Raw genomic sequence first — 18,894 nt, 5'->3', positions numbered from 1 at the left:
TGTACATGCACAAAATAAAATCTTAATTGCTTTCACAATTCTCCAATAAGTCATAAAAGTAAAATTGGATGATAATTTAACTCCAAAACAAGATAAAATATATTTTTATCCAAATCAACTTCATATGGTTTCGACAGCAAATCCTTACGTATCAACAAGTTACATCGATCAATATATACTAAAAGAAATTACATGAAAGTATAGAATTTATGTTTACACAAACTACAAAAGTATGGAAGACTTAGAATCATATATTGAGATAACCAAGAGGTATTAAGTTCCTAGAACTAGAAGAAGGTAACTTTCAAGTTATAAGGAGAATTATAGACAAGGAAAAAATGTTACATGATTAATGCATATTTTGTGAAGTTAAGGTGGCTACAGACCCCAAAAGTTGGGACTCTCCATACCTGCAAGCAAAAACGAGAATAAGGTAACATCTCCAAATAACAAAATCTGATAATTGAGTCAAAATATTTGGGCATGTAAGAAAAGAAACCAAACAAATAAGCACACCAAGTAGAAATTCACTTACCTATTGTTTTGCTAAATTATGTAAAAAAAAAGTTCTCGAGAAAACCTTAAATGTTTAAATATTTATCTTAAATGTTTAAATTCACTCCAATTCAAGAAATTTCATGCAACTTTGAGAGAGAGAGGAAGTGAGAAAGAAATAGGTAGTTGCATCCAAACTAGTTGTGTTTAAATTTATCTTAAATGTTTAAAAAAATAGGTAGGCACACCAAGTAGAAATTCACATAACGAAGACAAATCAAAACCAATTAAGCATCCCCTCCCTTAATGCTTTTTACATCAAAACTATTAGCCATATCAAAGCAGTCATATAAAAAACATCTTCAGCCACACCTTAATTGCAATTACAACATGGTCAATAAGTTTTTTACCATCAAGTTCTAAGCGGGAACCAGAATTGCTAAAATTACCCAAAAAGAAAGGTATCATCACAGTCTTGAGAATTTGTAGATGTTTCAAATGATTTTTTAAGTGCTCGATAACGTGCTTTAAAGTGGAGAGGAAAAAAAAGTATTTCTAAGCATTCCAAATAAGTCAGTTACCTTCTAGGATTCTCCTCCTCCCTTTCATCAAGTAAAACTAGACCAATAATCACGAAAACCACTACTTCGTCAACAAGGCCGCCAAGAAATGAACTTCTTATTCGTCTCTACAACACATTAGGAAAACACACACCATAAGAAACAAAAGCTAACAAATCCATCACCGACAAAAACATAATAAAAAAACCAAGGCAAAAGAAGAAGTCACAACATATATAATACCTAATTCAAAAGCCAAACATTCTAACATACAATTCCTATTAGGTCTTATAGATACCCAATAAGTCACAAAAGATAATTAGGTCTCAAATGATATATGAGAAAAATAGCATAAAACTAAGTAGAAAAGAGAATGTTAACAATGAAGGTTCAAACATCATGTTACATTAATTTATCTGATTAGAAAAACTTTATCCTTTTGTAGAAAAGCATTATACGAGTACAACATATAGCATTCAGTTTTAACATGCAATAGTATAACATAAGACAAATCTTATTTTCACTGTTTGCACTTCACCCACAGATTAACGTTTATTTATATTTATGAATTTGTATTGTGGGAATTGTGTTAATATGTTTATGATATGCATTCCTCATGTTGGATATTTCTTTCTTCTGAATGTTTATTTATACAATACAAAATCTACAGGTGCTAAGCTCCCTTTAGTAAGTTAGTAACAAACATTAAAAGAAGAAACTGGATAAATAAACTAGACCTGAAGCAAAAGCCACTAAATCTCGTGAGTCCTGTAGTTTGTAATTGTAATGTCCAAACGATTTATTTATTTAATAAAATCTTAGATATTTTTTTGACATTTAGTAGCATTAACCCACGAAACCAATAAACTAACACCCAAAGTCATCTTCTATAGCTTAAACATGTATATAGAGACATACAGGTGAATTTTGTTAAAGTGATAACCTAAATGGTCTGTAGTAGATGGATAAGGTTGGATACCTTATCCTGGTGATACTACGAATACGACTCGCTTTGTAGATGTTACAATTGTTGTAAAGTACTACAAATGATCTGATCCTAATTATTCATGTAGAGACATGTGAACAGGGGTGTTCTATATAAAAGAGTTTGTATAAGATCGGACCACAAAATGAATAGTCTCATTATACAACGTCATTAATAATAGAGACTTACATTTCACCAAGATGACCATAGGTGACATGACATGAATCCTTAATGAGTTGTGAACTCCTACCTATGAAGGCCGTCCTTTGATTAGTATGGGTGAGAGTGGCCAGATCGTCGACTCAATAAGTCTACCATTTTGAGGATTCATCTGATTAAGGAGCTGGGAATCAACTACACAAGACGGAATTCACTCCTTCCCTAATATCGGAGTAAGTAGATAAATTGATCCCTTAAAGGCTGATTCTATGGCTGCACAATGTGGCGCCACACCCTCTCTTGGCCCGAAAAGGGTTTGGTCATAGTTGGACAACGACTTATTGTTCATTAGAGAGATCAGTGGTACTTGAGTTAGATGTAACTACAGGGGCGAAACAATAATTTTGGCCCAACTGTACTTACGAGCAATTTGTGAAAGATCATCACACTGTTGACTGGTTATATCCAATAGACTCATAAATATATCTGTAGTGCGAAAAGTGCAAATGTCGGTTTTTAGTGGAGTGACCGACAGTTAATGGATGTTGGATAATTTAATTAAAGGAGTTAATTAATTATCTGAGTACCATTGGAGCTTCAATCTACAAGGGAAAGGTTTTGGTAGAGGAGAAACAAGAAGCAAAGAAGCTACCATTCTAAAATTATCATCTTATTCATCACTAAAAAATACACAGCCTAAGTCATATAACCATTCAAAAACTAAATTCTTTAAGAATCTCAGTTTGAGCTAACAAAGAGAATTTAAAAATCAATTCTAACACATCCATGTGAGATGTTTGTTCATACCCACGAGTATTATTATCCACTAGTTAGTAGTAAATATTATTTGAACGAATGTTATTGAAAACCAATTGGAAAAGGCTGACCATTTGAAGAATTTCAAGGGTGAACCCGTGAAACTAATCCCATACCGATATACAAGTAAAAGAAAAAATTAATAAACTAGCAATGGAAATAAGATTGAAGTGTTTATGCATGAGTCTAATTAATGAGACTCGGTCATTATTACATCAATCATATCCCATCCAATAGCCAAAAACATATATTTTTAGAAACGTGAAGCTCCATGAAAGGTTTTAAATCCTAGACAACGCATCTACATATTTTATACCAAAATTCTAAACAACATGCCACTCAGAAGTCCAAATTTTTAGAACACAACTCGAACCTACATATAACATGATTATATCAATAGAGTCACATCAAAGTATTTCAACATGTTATACATAATTAAAATCAATGGAACGAGAACATCTAGGCGTGCCCAACCATATCAGAACACATCATCGGTCCATAATAACATGATTCATAATTATGCATAATAATAATAAATCAACGATCATGCTAGCATGCAAGAAAACATACCTCAATAAATAGAATTCTACTTACCTAAGAGTTTTAAAAGTGCTTCTCAAACGATAAAGAGACTCCTTAAATAATAACATCAAGTTCCAAGGTTAGAACTTAGTTCGAAACCTTATTAGAAACTGAAGTGAATAAAAAGAACCGTTGATGTCTAGGATAACATTTGAGAAGAACCTTAATCCCCAGAATTCATCCAATTTTCATAATATTTCGAAATCCTATACATGATTATTTTCACAAGATTAACAACTTGTTTAACTTTGATTCTACATGAGTGACAAAATATAATCCAAAATAGGCCAAAGAGATTGTAGGAATACCAACTTTTTTAACTTTGATTCAATCCTATCATAACACAATTTCACAACACTAATAATTGTCATATAACAATCACAAATAAGCAAAAGTTATTATTCAAGTTGACATATTAAGATGGAAGTTACAAGAACCAACAAAAAAATATATAATAGAAGTTATAAGAATCAACAAAAGAGATATACACACAATATTGTGAGCTTTAAATATCAAATCACACAATACTAGACCTTTTCTATCCTTGAAAAACTGTAGCAACCAAAATCAAATAAACAAAAAGTCATCAACATAATAAGAAAAAGAAGTTAAAATATTCAGAATTCAGAGAGAAATAATATAGGAAATAATTAACTAATTTAGGTAAAAAAAATCCAAAAACTTACAACTAAACAATCTTTCATTCTAAATTTTATTCACTAATTTAGAGTTAAAAAAAAATTCCAAAAACTTACAGGTTTCACTTAAAATTCCAGCAAGATGTGGCAAGATCCAACAAGATGTTGGCCAAGGTGTTCAGATCATGCGAGCCAAGCTGCGCAACAGTTAAATTCAGCAAGATGGAGTTGCACCTCCCTTATATCCGTAGTTAAGAGAAACAAGCAGGGGATATTCAAGAATATCTAAGAAAAACCATAAAAAGAGAGGCGACAGATTCCAACGGCTAAATCTAGTGTGTGGGTTGGAGATTGGTGAAAGTGTGAGAGAGAAAAGGAGAGATCTGGAGATCAGCAGCGCGAATCTACTACTGTGTGGTTAGAGAGAATTCGATGGGGGAGAGAGAAGGAGAACAGAGTGACGCCAGATCGGGAGATCAGCGAACAAGAAACCCACAACGAACAAGAAACCCACGACGAACGGAGCAACACGGCATCGACCTATACGCCATATCGACCTACACGCGAACGAGAAAATAATGTCGGAAACCGGATCGACCTACACACAAACGAGAGAATAATACCGACAACCGGATCGACGTACATGCAAATGAGAGAATAACCCCGACATCCGGATCGACCTACATGCAAATAGACGAGAAAGATGACGGTAAGAGTTTGGAAGGTATGGTCAAAGGCCAAAAAGAGGGTTTGGAGGAGAGAAATGAGAAAGGAGAGAAAAAAATTTTATGAAAGAGAGAGGATATTTTACTAAAATAATATAAATAGGTTCTACAATGTCAATTTAAAACTGACATTAAAGTATATTTTTAATGTCAGTTTAAAATCGACATCAAAGATCTGCTTTTTTTTAAGAAACTGACATTGTACATCTGTTTTTAGTTTTTCCAACTGATATAAAAGGCCAAATTTCTTGTAGTGAATTAATATATACTATAAAAATACAAAAGAAAATAATGTTCTTCTACAATTTATTATTAAACTTTCTTTTACCATTTCCATATATATACATATATAGTCATAAGAACTTGAAATAATCATGGAAAGAATACATCAAGATCCACATCTTGAAAATTATTTTAGGGTTTTGGAAGAATAGGGGCCATCGATCCCTTTCTTGGAACCCTAGAAACCAAAATCTAAGTGAAAAGCCATGTGGGGGAATGAATATTCAAACTATAGTTGGTGAATTGACCCCATATATCATAATAAGTCAAAGGGGTGAATGATTCAAATACAAAAAGGGGGATTAGAGTTTGGCTTGTGTTTGAAGAAGGATGAAATAATAGCCCATGGTTTTATTAATATGATTCATGATGAGTTTTTGGGGTGACTCAATTACATATTATTTCTCATTTATTTATTAATATTTTAGTGGTCAATAATGTTACAAAATTCCTTTTCTTAATCATGTGTTACATTTACTATTCTTTGAAGCAATAATTGTGCATGTCATATTAATTGAATTAATATATTTAAATAAATATTCCTTTGATGTATGATACATTTGATTTTATAATTTGCTTTTATTTCATACATTACAATTGAAAAGGAATCTAGATTTCTCAATAATATGCGAATAATTAATGGTTTTAAGTCAAATTGTCACAAGATTTTTTTTTTTTTTTTCCTTTTTAGAAACATCAAGATATTAGTCAAAACAGTTGTCATTTTATAGGTAGATTTACCGAGATATGTTGAGACTGAGAACATACAAAGATAGAAGGTCTATGGTCCAAAGACTTATTATAAGGGAACGTAAAGAGATTTTGGACGATCCATGGGTGGTCTAGAGTGAGTTCAGAAGACCCATGAGATAGCCTAGAGAGAGTTAAAATGACCATGATGGAGCCTAGAGGAAGATAGGATGATCCGTTAAAGAGCTTAGAGTGAGCTTAAAGGAACCATGGAGAGCCTAATGATAGCAGACAAAGTCATATGAACAATCCATGAAAAAGTTAAGCTGAATAGATTAGGCGTTGGCCACTGTTTCGGGTGGTGGAGTTGTAACCACCCAAAGCGTAATTACTCAACGATTTCATGGATTAATGAGGTGTCTTTATGAGCTAGGTGTATGTCCGTTATATAATACCAATTCTATATACACAATTGAAATCATTCGTCAAAGATACGTCGAAACACTCCATACTATTCTCTACCATCAATATTCATCCAAATCCCTTACTAACTCGAGCATTGGAGTTCGGTGGCTAGACACCACACTGGTGTTTAGTTTCTTCATTTTGTAGAACATTTTGGCTATTTTCTCCTAAATTAAAAATCTACGATTGATCTATTTTTTTATATCAATGGTCGCTAACATAAAAAATATTGTAAAAGGTGATCAGGGATACCTATTTAACCATTAATCGTCCATAAGAAAAAGTGATCCGTGAGAAGTTGGAAGAACTATTTCACTTTTTATGTTTATCTTTTTAAGATTAATTATATCTCATAGGTTTTTAAATTTTATGTTAGTTGACAGTGGCAATTAGTCAAGTAATATGCATTTTTTTATTTTTAAAAAAATATGAAAGAAAGAGTGTTGTTGGAATTTTTCAGATTTTTTCTCACTAACAAAAAAACATGGTATATTTTGAACATCAAGCGTAATATTTTAAAATTTAACCATTTTGTCTCACTTACCTAGCTATTTTGTGTGCTACTTCTCATTTCTTTACTCACTCTCGGTAAATATATAATAAACACAAAATTAAAAATTCCTAAATTATTAGACACTTCTAAATTTCAAAAATCTATTCGACATAGCTCTAAAAGATTTAAGGATTAAACTTGTAATGTAATATTCTTTATGACTCTACATCAATAGCTTACTCTAATTTAAGTGGAATTCTTATCTTCAAATAGCACGCCACATATTTGATAAACTTCGACCATATGTCACACAATAATTAACGTCGACCACTCTCTTTTTATTATCATTTTTTTTTTTTTTTATGTAGATGTGATCTTTCCATACCCTTAATTAATGTGAGATTTCTGATGTGACTCTGACAATCATTTGGAAAACACCCAATTGGCTACGATAAAGAAATTTTTGTGGCAATTGACAAAAATGTCCAATTTATTGGACTATTCGGGGTGAGGTCAACTAGTATTAACCTAAATTTATGTATAATGAAATGAAGGTGTGAAAGCTCTTATTCAAAGTAGAAAAATCGATACACTATTATTCAACCTTATCTTATAACATAATTCATTAATAAATTTATTGACCATGTTACAAATTTAGCCTTTTGTACTCCACTATTTTTAAGAAGAAAAAATAACATTTTAGTTCTTTTAATAACAAGAAGATTATTTTTAAAAGATGATTATCATTTAATCATAGATTCCTTTTATGAAATAAATCTTAATATAATCTTCCTAATGACAAGTTAAGTACTTGCATATCCAAAGTGAGAGAATCCAATATTGACTTTGGACTCCCTTGGCATCATCATCAATCTTTTGAATGAATGATTATTGGTTTCTACTATTAAATTAAAAAAGTATGAGGGCATGAAAGCTAATAAATATGTAGTTATCAAATCAATTCTTTCATTTTCTACCCTTTTACCTTTATATGATCACTTTTTCTCCCATCAAATTCTACTAAATAAAAGTGGAAAAACCAAGAGGTACTCAACAAAAGTCAATTGTGAAAAGACCTTTTAAGTTGATGCTTTATCTCTAATTTAATTTGGTACAATCGTATTCTTAATTTGACAGGACGTAGTAATTGAAAATAACTTCTCACATTCACACTTATCTTGAATGATTTTTTTTTCTATATAAAAAAATTGTTGGTTCATTTTATTTATGTATTTAAAAATTAGTAATATATTTTTTTCAGATAAGCAATATATCCCAAAGTAGACTGATTTGTAAATTAATAAAGTTCATTATATTTTTGTTGTTTTTCAATAGATAAAAGTATTAACTATCATCCAAATTTTAGTGATTTGTTCTTCACACTCACAAATGAAAGATTAAAAAAAAAAAAAAAAAAAAAAAAAAAAAAAAAAGCCTCTTAACTTCATTTTTTATGTAATTAAAATTTATGTTTGCACTATCGTAAAATGTTAAAATTCATCGTAACAAAATGGAGGAATGACATCAAAACATATTGCATTATGTGAGCTATACATACTTTTATGTTTTAATTTAATTTTAAAAATGTTGATTTTAGGTGTTATTGTAAACCATTTTGATTTTTAGTTTTTTTAAAACTAAACTTATAAACACTACTTATATCTATAGTTTAATTTCTTTATTTTGTTGTCTATTTTCTATTAAATATTATAAAAAAAATAAGTTAAAATTTGAAAACTATTAATATTTTTAATTTGCCGAAAATTTATTTATTTAACAAATGTGAAGCCTTGGTATAGCAAATCCAACCTAAACTTTCTATAAAAAAAAAAAACAAAATTATTATCAAAGACAGATGTTTTAATAAAAAAATTACCATGAAAAAAAAAAGGATTAATTGATATCAATTGTGAGTTGATGTCAAAATTTATTTTATTGATGGAGTAAAAAAAAAAAATACACATCGCGGTTTAACATTATTGTATAGATGTCCACTGATGAAATAAAAATAATGATTATTAAACATTTAAATGATTAAGAATAAAATTATTAAATAGTAAAAACATTTAGGATTAAATTAGAAACAAATTTTCGAGAACTAACTAAACTTAGTGACAAAATAGAAATTACGTTCTAATATCTAAAATTACAAAGTTAAATTAGGTTAAAAGTAATAACGTAGTCTCCAAATTTTGGTTTGTAATGGTTTAATTCTCAAATTTTCGATTTTATAACAATTTAGGCTCCACTTAGTAGTCATTTTGTTTTTTGTTTTTGTTTTTTTTAAATTAAGTCTATTTCATCCACATTTCTTATAATGATTTGCATCTTTTCTTAAATATAATGGTTAAACTCTTAGCAAAATTCAAAAAACAAAAACTACTTTTTTTAGTTCTCAAAATTTGGCTTGATTTTTTATACTATCGTAGCAGGAAGAAATTTAGAGGTGAAAATAGTATCTATAGGTTTAATTTTCAAAAACAAAAATAAAAAACAAAATGATTATTAAATGAGGTCTTAGCCTTTGAACTTTACTATATGCAACGATACTATAAATTACTAAAAATTATAAATATTCCGTGGCTTCATTTATGCGTTGCAAAAACTTTTAGTGACATTACCTTAAATTGCATCGCTAAAAAATAGGATTTTGGTGCATTTTTTAACTTATTGCTATAACTTAACTTTTATCAACGAAAATTACATGTTATAAAAGATGGTCAATGAAAATGATTTTTCTTAAGATGTGTATAAATCAGCATTAAGATTCAATAAAATTTCTTATATTAATAAATTTAAAATTTAATAAGAGGCTCAATATTTATACAAACTACAAAGTCTACATGTAAAATAACAATAATTGACATCTAATTCTGATTTTTTGTTTTTTTTACGATGAAGACGAAATTGTTACAAATTTAAAATGCCATGATTAAATTGTTACTGTTGGAAACGGCATGACTCTCAGAATGACGAACAGTAAACCGTCAAGGCACAACGGTCAAGTAAAGAGCAAAACCTGCAAAATAGAAACACGTTATAGGCTGAGTCGCGGAGCTCGCTCTCTTTAAGACGTTTCACGACTCAGTCTAAGCGTGCAAGCAAGTCTGAAAATTGTCACGTCGTCCCATGATAAAACAGCCAAAAGAAATCCGATCGGAAATGCACTGTTACCGACCAGAACACATACCCTTTCTAAACCCACTGCTCGGAAAACTAAAATGGAAGAGGAGAGGAAAAATGAAACGAGAAGTGAAGAATGAATTTATGTGATCCGAACCGTAGGGAGCGAAAAATGCTCTCCGCCTCAGAACGTGCGTGGACGAAACGGAGGAGTGGACGAAGCGCAAACGGAGCGGACCTTAAAAAATCAATAAAAAAATAATATTTTTATTAAAATTAATAATCACACACATGTCTCACCCGACCGATGGCGCGTGAAACGTCTTTAAGACATTTTGCTGCTCAACCTAAGTGTGCAAGCAAGTCTGAAAATTGTCACGTCGTCCCCATGATAAAACAGCCAAAAGAAACCCGATCAAAAATGCACCGTTACTGATTAGAACACACACTCTTTCTAAACCCACTGCTCGGAAAACTAAAATGGAAGAGGAGAGGAAAAATAAAACGAGAAGTGAAGAATGAATTTGTGTGATCCGAACCGTAGAGAACGAAAAAGGCTCTCCGCCTCAGAATGTGCGCGGACGAAACAGAGGAGTGGACGAAGTGCAAATGGAGCAGACCTTAAAAAAACAATTAAAAAAATAATATTTTTATTAAAATTAATAATCACACACATGCCTCACCCGACCGATGGCACGTGAAACGTCTTTAAGACGTTTTGCGGCTCAGCCTAAGTGTGCAAGCAGGTCTGAAAATTATCACGTCGTCCCATGATAAAACAGCCAAAAGAAACCCAATCAGAAATGCACCGTTATCGACTGGAATATACACTCTTTCTAAACCCACTGCTCGGAAAACTAAAATGGAAGAGGAGAGGAAAAATGAAACGAGAAGTGAAAAATGAATTTGTGTGATCCGAACCATAGGGAGCGAAAAAGGCTCTCCGCCTCAAAACGTGCGTGAACGAAGCGCAAACGGAGTGGACCTTAAAAAAAATATTTTTATTAAAATTAATAATCACACACATGTCTCGTCTCACCGATGACATGTAAGACATCCACCAAACCCACATTGGTCTATCTCCTCACTTCTTCGGGTACCCCTTGGGCTCAAACTCAAAACTCAAGATTGTAGTACATAAAGGAGGCTTCCAACACCAAATTTTTTAATGTGGGATTCTCCAACCAAAAAGTTAGTTCCCTTTTGTTTTGAAAGTTAAATTTTCACCTAACAGTTACATACTAAAGTTTCGGGACTAAATTATTATAGAAAAATTAACTTGAGTTTTCAGAATGAAAAGTATTTTTCGACTTTTTAAGGGAGGTGACTTTAGAGTGGGTACAGATTGGAATATGTTTTTATATGTGCTTGTTTATATATATATAAATAGAAGAGATCAACTTTATAAAAAAGAGAGTGGAGTTTTTTCTTTCTTTTTTTTTTCTTTTTTTTTTCTTTTTCTTATTATTAATGTTGTTTTTGTAGAACAAGAAGATAGTGGTGCTTACAAAGGCATTCATGCATGTGGGAAAGCTACAAATCCTTGGTGCGCACGATCATTGATATTCTCACACTAGGTTTAAAATAACTTTCTCTATAATAATTTCATAAGCATTTTATGTGTAAGAAAATCATAATAAATAAATATATAAATATCCATTCAAACCGTGAACTTTTAGGATAGTACCAATTTAAACCTCAAATGAAGAATAATATCGATTTAAAAAACTCTAAACTTTTATAAATATATCTAAATATATAAAACATAATGGAATATTTAAATTGATACACTTGTGGAACTTCAATGTTTAAAGTGACACTTATAAAAATTAAGAATTTAAATTCATGTAATTATTAGTTTAAGATTTAAATTGATACAATTATTAATGTAAAGTTTAAATTGATACAACTCTCAAAGATTAGAGGTGTAAATTGGTATTTACCTAAAAAATACTTTGTGATTTTTAAAAGTATTTTGATTAATATAATTAACTTCTAAAATTCTTTAAAATATTCTTTAATTATCTCAAAGGCGTTTTCCATTTGGAACTTCTTGTTCTCTACTACAAAAACTTAATTCACTAAATATCTAATCATCATAATTCTTACTATTAGAAAAGAAAATATAGATAATAAAGATTTTTATTTGTTTAGATTTTTTAGATTTGAATCTATAATTTCAAGAAAGGGAGTTAACTTAATGAATTTTGATTTTTTTTTTTCTTTTATGAAATATGGATGCTTTATTGGATAAGATTTCAGTAACCTATTAGTTGACTAAAATTACAACTCCATAAGAATGATATTAATATAATAATTTATTTAACTTTATAATTCAATTGGATTAATTTACTATCTTAAGATTAAAATTAGCAACAAACCCACGAGCACATGAACGTGATTGGAGAAGAATAAAAGTTTAAAAAGTTTAAGCTTAAGCACATTCCATGACCTTTATTTTTTCTTTGAAAAAGTTTTAGCACTTTCTATGCATAGTATATATATAAAAAATATATATATATAGTGGTAAAGATTCTTTTCTTTTCCCTCTGTTTTATTTTATTTATTTATATATTTTGGGGAAAATAGTGCTAAAAGATTCAATATCTACAAAATTAGGATATAGATGTGACACTTATATTCTAATTTAGTGGAGGAAAAAAAGTGAGTGTGTATATATAATAAAAATAAATAAATGAAAAAAAAGCCAACCATTAAAAAAGGAGGTGGGAAGGGAGGGTAATGAAAATGGGAAATTGGTCCTCATTTTCCACGCCATCAAAATCCGATACAAAATTTTCAATATCCATTTTTAAATAGGAAAATTTTTATAGAATGAAAAAACATCACATGATTTATTAAATAGTAAAAAAATTAATAATAAATTTATATCTGCGTCTATTAATTTATTAATTTTTATAAAGAAGATTAAATTTTTACTATTTCGTGTAAATAATTTTTTTTATTTTTCTATTTTTAGAAATCTCCTTTAATTAATATAATTAAAATATTTCATCAAAAAATAAATAAAGTTTAAACTTTCCAAATTTGGATCAACCAACCAAAAGAATAAGGGAGCCGATTTGTTTCACAAATTTCTCATGAGATTTTAGACACCTATTTAATATTTTTGTTTGTTAAACAGAATTTATATTATTATATAAAGAACTTTCACGAGTTTTTTTATATCTTATAAATTTGTGAGATTTTTGTTATGAGATATGAACAGTAAAAATATAGATTAATTAATCAATAAATTAATATTAATTATGAATTTTAATTAATTATTAAATATAAATAAATAAATAAAATATATATATATATATATAATATATATAATAATATATATAATAATATTATATATATATATATATATATATATATTTTAGACTTAATAAATTTCAAGTAATACCTTTATAAATATATATTTATATTATCTTAACTATTTAATATAAATTATTATAATGAATCACCAATATTTTACATTAATATATATTAGTTTAATTACTTATGGTAGTTAATTTAAATAATTCAATTATGCTTAATACATGTTTAATATAAAAAACACATTCATTTATATTTATTTTAATTTATTAAATAATTAAATAGTATAATAATCAACTAAATAATGCTAAATTTAATTGAGATTATATAAACCAACTCGCATTTAATTAAGTAATTATTTGATTTTAGTTTTTATATACAAAACTAATAAATTGAATACAAATATTTAATTTTCAAATATTAAGTATCTTGCATACTCAAATCCAGACATTTAAAATTCAGATATTAAAATCTAAAATATTTATCTATACCTATAAAACAATATTTACTATCCAAACTAAACCTTCAAAAGAAAATAGGAAACCGAAACAAGAAACTTGGTTGTATTGTCTCTGAAATTGAAAACAAGAAAAAAAAATCATCAAACAACTCTTTTAGACACCATAATAACGCATGTATAAAAGTTTAATAGTCAAATTAAATTCTAGACCGTTGTTATGTTACATAATTTTAGATTCTTAAGTTTAACTGAAGTGAAGCTTCGAAGCTTCAATCAAAATAAGGAACAATGTCTTTAACTTCGAAGTTATTTTTTTTAATTATATATATATATATATATATTAGTGCTTATACTGTACAAATAATATGCTATTTTCCATTGTGCTATTTGATTTGTTGAATAGAAATCTAGAATTAGATTTAAAATATCCCAAGTCTTTTTCACTCCAAAATATCTAAATTGGAATCATTTATCCCAAATAACTCCAATAAGGAGGAATAAATGGATATTCAAAATTAGAAACAATATGAAACGTAATGAAATTCCTAAAATTCTCTTTTTACATGCAAATAGGAAAAATGCCAGTGGGACAATAGCTGTGAGTCACCAACAGAAGTTGACTTTCTGTAGGACATAAAATGAGTTTCTCTTCCCCTATTGGACCGTTCTTTTCTTTACATCAACCGCCATATACTGCATGCCAATTCCTTAGCCATCAGCGAATCATTTTCTTTTCCCCACAAATAAAATATAATGTTTTATTTTAGAAAAATTATTTCAAATAATAAAACAATAAATATCACTGATAGACACTAATAAAAGTCTATCAATATCTATCGGCATCTATCATTGATAATTCTAAAATTTTGTTATCTTTTGTAAATATTTTCGTTTATTTTTCTATTTTGAAAACAACCTTTTATTTCATGAGGAATTTTATTTTATTTGAATTTTTTTCTTTAATTCATTTTTTTTTTAAATAATAAATTTTATCTTTAATTTTTTTTTTTATTTCATTGATTTAAAGACATGCCCCATCAAACAAATCTACACCAAATTTAGCCAACAAAAAAAGAAATCAAAAGCAATCCTTTACAAAAATAAATAAATAAATAAACAAATCAAAAATCAAAAGCAATCGATATAAATGCTATAATTCAGCTATGTAGGTTAGGTATACGAGTAATATTCGGTTCGATTTTATCGGTTTTGAACTTAACAAAAAATCAAACTAAATCAAACAATTGTACAAAAAAAGGGATCCAAACCAATGTCCAATAAAAAACCAAACCAATAGATTAGTTTCATTTGGATTGGTTTATTATCGATTAGGATCTTGATTTTTTACATTTTCTCTTTTTTCTTCCAATTTTTTATTTTTATTTCCACTTTGTTTCGGATCGCTCCTTTTTGCTAATTTTAAATTGAAATTGGGTTCGTTTCTTTTTCTATAAATTGAATTTTGACATTTTTGTTTTTTCTCTTGCCACTTTTCTAAATAAAAAAACATACACACTCCATAATAATTGGATTTTTTTTTTTATCTAAACATCAAATTAAATATACATGTACCACAATAATTAAAATAAAAAAATTACCTAATGAAGAGTTTATTTTCAAAGGTATATATATATATCATTGGTTAGGTTCAGTTTTGATTGGTTTTTCTAATAAAAAACTGATCTGAACCAATACTTTTTGGTTTTCTCTAAATATAAAACCAATATGTCCAAACTTTCTAAAATTCCAAACTAAACCATTTGATAAGTTTGGATTGGTTTGGATTTCAGTTTTGATTGTACTCCTAATTAGGTATCTTCATTTAATCTTATACCGTGTAAAATAAACTAACAATCCAAATACTGTAAATTCCAACTAAAAATATGTTAATAACTAGTCATCCATTATTACCTTTAAAATATGGTTGGATTGGATTGTCGAGTTATTCTGGTTCTTATTAATTTAAGATACTTAAAACTTATTACCCTATAACTCAATCATAAAATCAAGAAAGTATTTGTACTATATATAAAAGGGGCTATGAAGAAAGAATTTTGCATTTTCTTTTTTGCTTGTACTCTATTAGTAAATGTCTATTTTTCCATTTTGTCAATGAGACACAACTATTTGAATGTGTCTTTTACGTTATATTTCCCTTCATTAATAGATTGCAATAATTCAAATGTATGTGTCTTTTAAGTCCAACAAGTATAATAGATAATGAGACATGTATGTTCCAATAATTGTATGAATTTATACCATGAATTTGCATGAGCATGTCAACTTACACCATTCTCTATATTTCCTTCAACCAATATTGTGTGAAATTTATGATTTGAGTTAATTAAATTCCTAAATTTTCATAAACCAGTCAATTTAGACTTTTCATTACGATTATCTTTGAAATTTATCCATACATTAATTCTCAAATGTTCGTAGACTTCTTCAAATGTCAATTTACTAAACAGACGATTATAAAATGCATGCACGATTTTCAATAAAAATTATGACTAGAAGTCTAGATTGATCCATTTAGAAAATTTTAGGAATTTAATTGATACAATTATATGTTTCACACTATGCTTTTCTAACATAACATAATAGAGTGTGAAAATTGATACATTCACAAAAGTTTAGAGTTTAAATATATACAACTATTAATTCGAGACTTATATTGATACAACGTCCAAGGCAAGAGTATAGATTGATATTTTTTAAAAAAATAAGTTTAAATATTATTTACTTATTACATATATAAAAGTTGACATAAAACTAAATATCATGTTTAAATTTTCATTTTTTTTTTTGAAAAACATGTTTAAAGCACTACTGGTACTGGAGTTCAGGTAACAGCTTAGCTAATGTTTAAATTTTCAATTAAAACTACATTTTTTGTGCATAGCACATTTTCATTCCTAATAAAACTAAAAGTTAGCAGCTTAGAAGCAGCCAAGCCCAGGGTTAAAATAAAATTTTCACTAATTTAATAAATTTAAATAAATTTTTACAAATAAACTATTTCCACACTATTAGGACCATAATAAGCACATTCATGAACCAAAATATTTTTAAATTTAAAAAATTTTAAAACGTATAAAACTCAATTTGAGAAGAAAAATATGGCATAAATTTCTAACACTGATACAATAAACAATTTAACCAAATAGTTTCAAGTGTCTCATTATTACATTAGATGAAACAAAGTCACAAATCACAATTTTCACAAACTTTAAAATAACAAGCTGAAAAAAAAAAATGGACTATTATTAAAAATATTATTAAAATAGATACTCATTCTCAGTGTCAAACGTCAAATGTCACTCCCACTACATCCCATGTTTGTTATCATATACTGTCTTGTAAATACCCATTCTCTATCTCTAAATAAATCACCTCCTACTTGTCATTTTACCTATAAATAGAGGTATTTGGTGGAGCTTGTAAGACACACATTGTTGTAGTTGATGTTCTAAATCTCGTAGGTCATGTAGTTTGTAATTGTAATGTACAAACGATTTATTTATTTAATAAAATCCGAGGAATTTTATTTGACATTTGGTAGCATTAATCCACAAAACCAATAAATTAACATCTGAGGTGATCTTCTGTAGCTTAAACATGTATGTAGAGACATACAGGTGGATCATGTTTAAGTGATAACTTAAATGGTTTGTAGTAGATAAATAGGGTTGGGTACCTTATCCTAGTGGTACTACGAATACGACCCATTTTATAGATGTTACAATTGTTGTAAAGTGCTACAAATGATCTGACCATGATCATTCATGTAGAGACATATGAACAGGAGTATTCTATTCAAAGGAGTTTGTATAAGATCAGACCATGAAATGAATAGTCTTATTATATAATTTCGTTAATAATAGAGACTTACATTTCACCAGTATGACTCCTGCTATGAAAGAAGGTGTTTTTCATTTTCACCAGGAGTTTGTATAAGATCAGACCTTGAGTGAGTTGTGAACTCCTGCTATGAAAGTGGTCATTTGATTTATATGGGTGAAAGTAGCCAGATCACCGACTCAATAAGTCTACCATTAGAGAGCTAGGAACACAACTACACGAGACGGAATTCACTCATTTCCTAATATCGGGGTAAGTAGATAAATTTCTCCCTTACCTTATGGGCTGATTTTGGAGCTTGAACAATGTGGCGTCACACCCTCTCTTAGCCCGAGAGGGGTTTTGGTCATAGTTGGACTATGACTTAGTGTTCATTAGAGAGATCAGTGATACTTAAAGAGCTAGATGTAACTACAGGGGGAAAATGGTAATTTTGGCCCAATTGTACTTACGAGCAATTTGTGAAAGGTCATCGCATTGTTGATTGGTTATATTCAATAAACACAAAAATATATTTGTAGTGCGAAAAGTACAATTGTCGGTCTTTAATGGAGTGACCAACAGTTAATGGAAGTTAGGTAATTTAATTAAATAAGTTAAATTAATTATCCAAGTACCATTGGAGCTTCAATCTACAGGTTCATAAGGTCCCCTCTGTAACTCAACTGTGATTTGTGAGAATTAATTTTCAATTAATTTGAATTGCTCAAATTAATTGAGGAAATTAATTATATATGATATAATTAATATAATGTATTTGATACATATAATATAAGGTTTAATTTGAGATTATATAAATATTTGAATATGATTCAAATATTAATCATATGAATTGGATTTATATATTTAATATAAATTTGATTTATATTAAATTTCATACATTATTGAGAGAATTCAAACTATAGACTGTATTGTATTTGATACGATATAAAAACTATAGGTTATATGTTATTATTATATTACCCGAAAGTTTGACCCTTCTGTCTTTTCCTCACTTTCCAGTCTGATTCTTTGGAGCTTCTTCTCCAACAGCCCTGCCTTGAAACTAGACTCTCATAGCTTTCATGTGACTTTGAAATCACTCAAAATGCACGAGTAATCTGGAAGAACTCCTCGTCACAAATTGCCGCTACTTCAGGACTCCACTGTCCGACAACATTTCCTTCTCTTGGAACCATTTCATCAACGCATGGACTTGCTACCAATGCATGCCCCCCTTGATCAACGCATAGTCTC

The 18,894-nt window shown here is 28.8% G+C and overlaps 1 long non-coding RNA gene across 1 annotated transcript; it reads right to left on the bottom strand.

The window, feature by feature from the left end:
* Positions 1-275: 275 nt before the first annotated feature.
* On the bottom strand, positions 276-4,885 carry LOC120089866. The gene is made up of 3 exons (XR_005485340.1): positions 4,353-4,885; positions 1,077-1,183; positions 276-410 (listed from the first exon to the last, which is right to left on the bottom strand). It is a non-coding gene; the product is annotated as an uncharacterized LOC120089866 (long non-coding RNA).
* Between the last annotated feature and the right edge of the window lie 14,009 nt (positions 4,886-18,894).

Source organism: Benincasa hispida, chromosome 11 (assembly GCF_009727055.1).
Source record: "Benincasa hispida cultivar B227 chromosome 11, ASM972705v1, whole genome shotgun sequence".
NCBI classification, from domain to species: Eukaryota; Viridiplantae; Streptophyta; class Magnoliopsida; order Cucurbitales; family Cucurbitaceae; genus Benincasa; species Benincasa hispida.
Note: the sequence above shows the minus strand (reverse complement) of the source record. Positions and strands in the feature narration are given on the sequence as shown.